Source organism: Pteronotus mesoamericanus, unplaced genomic scaffold, assembly GCF_021234165.1.
Source record: "Pteronotus mesoamericanus isolate MK-2021 breed Mesoamerican mustached bat unplaced genomic scaffold, CSHL_Meso_final scaffold_85, whole genome shotgun sequence".
Lineage (NCBI taxonomy): Eukaryota > Metazoa > Chordata > Mammalia > Chiroptera > Mormoopidae > Pteronotus > Pteronotus mesoamericanus.
Genome location: NW_026555329.1, coordinates 50,298,951 through 50,302,601, shown reverse-complemented (window position 1 = coordinate 50,302,601; position 3,651 = coordinate 50,298,951). Strand labels below are relative to the sequence as shown.

Genomic DNA, 3,651 nt, shown 5'->3' with positions numbered 1-3,651 from the left:
GTCATTCACTAATTAAATATCAGTTCCCAGTAGCTACACAGGTAAGAGTGTTACCTGATGTGTTCTAAAATAGAATCTAAATATACCCAGTTGTGCTTAAATCTCAGTACTATTTGTCCTCCCATTCTTCACCTTTAACAGTCACTGCATTCTCACTTATTGTACTCCTCCTCCCCTCTACTATATACCTAGCAGTTTCCACCCCATTCTCACCATCCCATAGAATAAGTGAATGCTCACCACTTTCTGTCTGTTAATATTTCATATTACTGGTTCCATTCTCATTGTACACTGCAACATACAGATTTTATGCTGCTTTTTTATTTTGCATACCTTAATTTCAGAACAAAATAAAAAACAATACACAACATCCAAACCCGATGTCAAATATGAGAAGGGAAGGCTTGAGGCCCTTGTAACCTGCCTTAGGCAAAGACAGGAGAGAAAAAAAAAAACACTAAACAGCAGAGGAAAACCAGGTAGACTAGAGCCACTCAGGGCTGCTAGGGAAGCCATGAAGACACTACACAAAGGATACAAGGTCTGCAGGTAGAAACTCCTAGTCTACTTCTTCCATGTGAGAGGCATCCTCATCATCCTCAAGGAGGGGGATCTCATCAGGAACGGCAGCACTAGGTTCTTCTGCTGTTACTTCATCTTCATCAATGCCTAGACCTAGCTTGATCATGCAATAGATGCGGTTGGAGTGGGTCTGGGGATTTTCAAGTGAGAAACCAGAAGAGAGCAGTGCAGTTTCAAACAGCAACACTACAGGGTCCTTGACAGCCTTGTCATTCTTGTCTGCCTCTGCCTTCTCCCATAGAGTCTCCACAAAGAGGTGGTCAGGGTTGATCTCCAGGTGCTTTTTGGCCATCATGTAGCCCATTGTGGAGTTATCACGAAGTTCCTGGGCTTTCATGATACTCTCCATGTTAGCTGTCCAGCTGTAGGTGCTAGTCACAATGCAGCAGGGTGAAGACATGAGCCTATTGGAGATTGTCACCTTCTCAACCTTCTTATCCAAGATCTCTTTCATGAGTTTGCAGAGGTTGTCAAACTTGGCCTTGCTCTCTTCCATTTTCTTCTTCTCATCTTCATCCTCAGGTAGGTCCAGGCCCTCCTTGGTAACTGAGACCAAACTCTTCCCATCAAACTCCTTGAGCTGCTGCACACAGTACTCATCAATAGGCTCCGTCATATACATTACCTCAAAGCCCCGCTTCCATACTCGCTCCACAAAAGCAGAGTTGGCAACCTGCTCTTTTCTCTCACCAGTGATGTAATAGATAGACTTCTGGGTCTCCTTCATGTGAGAGACCTATTCCAAAAGAGAAGTCATTTCATCTCCAGACTGGGAGGTGTGATAGCACAGAAGCTCGGAGAGGAGTCAGCAATTAGTTGAGTCCTCATGGATCCCAAGCTTTAGGTTTTTAGAGAATGACTCATAGAATTTCTTATAGTTCTCCTTGTATTCTGCCAGCTCAGAGAAGAGCTCAAGGCACTTCTTAACAATGTTTTTAAGAATTACCTTCAAGATTTTACTCTGCTGAAGCATTTCTTGGGAGATGTTCAGGGGTAGGTCCTCAGAGTCAACCACACCACGGATCAAGTTGAGATACTCTGGTATCAACTCATCACAGCTGTCCATGATGAACAGACGACAGACATACAGTTTAATATTGTTCTTCTTCTTCTTGTTCTAAAAGAGGTCAAAGGGAGCCCAAAGTTGGAATGAAAAGCAATGCCCTGAATTCCAACTGACTTTCTACAGAGAAGTGCTTGACTGGCAAGTGGTCTTCCCAGTCATTGGTAAGGCTCTTATAGAACTCTCCATATTCTTCCTAGGTGATGTCATCAGGATTCCTGGTCCAAATGGACTTAGTCTTGTTTAGTTCTTCATGATCGATGTATTTCTCCTTAATCTTTGTTTTCTTTTTCTTATCCTTAGCACTATCATCCTCCTCATAGGAGCCTACATCTTCAATCTTGGGTTTCTCTTCATCATCTTTATCTTCCTCTTCTTTCTCCCCTTTCTCTTCCTCTGCTTCATCATCACTGATTTCTTTCTCTGATTCCTTCTCCAAATCAAGGGTGATGGGATAACCTATGAACTGTGAGTGCTTCTTCACCACTTCTTTGACCTGCCTCTCCTCTAAGTACTCTGTCTGGTCTTCTTTAAGGTGAAGGATCACTTTGGTACTCTGGCCAATGGGCTCACTATGGTCAGCTCACACAGTGAAGGAACCCCCAGCAGAAGACTCCCAGGCATACTGCTCATCATCGTTGTGCTTTGTGATCACAACTACTTTCTCTGCCACCAGGTAGGCAGAATAAAAGCCAACACCAAACTGTCCAATCATGGAGATGTCTGCACCAGCCTAAAGAGCTTCAATAAATGCTTTTGTACCAGACTTGGCAATGGTTCCCAGATTATTTACAAGATCAGCTTTGATCATGCCAATGCTTGTGTCTACCAGAGTCAAAATGTGTTCCTGAGGGTTGGGGATGATGTCAATTTTCAGCTCTTTACCACTGTCCAACTTGGAAGGGTCAGTCAGGCTCTCATAGCGTATCTTGTCCAAGGCATCAGAAGCATTACTGATCAACTCCTGAAGGAAAATTTTCTAGTTAGAGTAGAAGGTATTGATGATGAGAGACATGAGTTGGGCAATTTCTGCCTGGAAAGCAAAAGTCTCCACCTCCTCCTCTCCATGGTATACTTCCTCAGGCATCTTGAAGGTGAAGAAATGTAAGTAGTAGAGAGCAGGGACTATTTTTGGCTCACACACAGCACATTGCATGCACGGGGTTGACTCAAGAGACTGCTTTTGGTTTTTGATGTTCATTTATTTTAATGTTGGGAATTGTGCCACTGAAGATAACTAGGCAAAAACTAAGAACCAGTGTTAAATAAACTTACTTTGAGTGAAGTGTATGATGAGAAGATAATGAGAGATGATGGTTAGCAATAAGGGGCAACTGCAGTTAAAATTTACTGGTGATAGGATTATATTCCCTGGCAAAAGTAGCAAATGTGTGTTCCTGCTAATGGAGAGACAACAATTTTCAAAATATAATTGTTCTTATAATGTGTAACTTGTGGCATTAACAAGCTTCTATATTCCCTCAATTCATCTGAAAAGCAGAACTATGAACATTATTTTGAGAAAACACAACTATCTTCTGAAGGTTCTGTAAAATAAAAAAAATAAAAACAGAAAATATAACAAATGTCATTTGTTTGATACTCTCCACAGCTTCACTCTAAGGCAGGAAACTAATGTATGGAGAATTCAGGTGACCTACAAAGTCATCTGAATTCAGTTTGCAAAGTTAAGAGCATTCAGGACTCAAACTCAGTTCTTTGGAATCCATATTCAGTGGTGTTTCTACTCTGTTAGTCTGTACATAGGCCTGTGTGCCAGTGAGAAAAAAAATAGTAATTCAAAATAAATTTCTTTCAAATTCTTATGAATACTTTCCTGATATTTTATTGTAGTATAAAGTATACAATACATCTTTGTTCAGGTAAATTTATACTGCAATAAATATGATCACAAAGAAAAGTCTTGAATAACCAATGTATTTCCTATAAAACAGTTACATTTTTCTGATTATAATAAATTTTGCACAACATTTAAGTGCTTCCTC

General features: G+C 40.7%; 1 pseudogene; it reads right to left on the bottom strand.

Annotated features, from left to right (window-relative positions):
- Positions 1 to 551: 551 nt before the first annotated feature.
- LOC129062867 (heat shock protein HSP 90-beta-like) lies at positions 552 to 2,732 on the bottom strand (annotated as a pseudogene).
- Between the last annotated feature and the right edge of the window lie 919 nt (positions 2,733 to 3,651).